This window comes from Etheostoma spectabile, chromosome 13 (assembly GCF_008692095.1).
Source record: "Etheostoma spectabile isolate EspeVRDwgs_2016 chromosome 13, UIUC_Espe_1.0, whole genome shotgun sequence".
NCBI lineage: Eukaryota > Metazoa > Chordata > Actinopteri > Perciformes > Percidae > Etheostoma > Etheostoma spectabile.
The window spans coordinates 21,982,169-21,982,454 of record NC_045745.1 but is presented as its reverse complement, the minus strand read 5'-3'; the positions used below and the strand labels follow the sequence as shown (position 1 = coordinate 21,982,454).

General features: G+C 43.7%; 1 protein-coding gene across 2 annotated transcripts in view; it reads right to left on the bottom strand.

Moving 5' to 3' along the window:
- Positions 1–286, bottom strand: part of uspl1 (ubiquitin specific peptidase like 1) — a 17,161-nt gene that overhangs the window by 4,725 nt on the left and 12,150 nt on the right. The window lies entirely within an intron of this gene.

Sequence of the window (286 nt, the reverse complement as noted above, 5' to 3'; positions counted from 1 at the left end):
ATGGCAACTTTGAAGGACTTACAAGTTTTAATGGCTGAGATTGGTCGGACTGTGCATGTGACAACAATCTCACAAGCTTTACACAAAGCTGGCCTGTATGGCAGGGTGGAAAGAAAGAAGCCTCTTCTCAAAAAGGGCCACACAGAGGCTTGTTTGCGCTTTGCAATGAAACATACGGAAGGTTCTAGTGCCACATAGAAAAAGGTTTTATGGTCAGATGAGACCAAGATTGAACTTTTTGGACTGAACTGCAGGCGTTATGTTTGGCAAAAACCAAACACAGCAC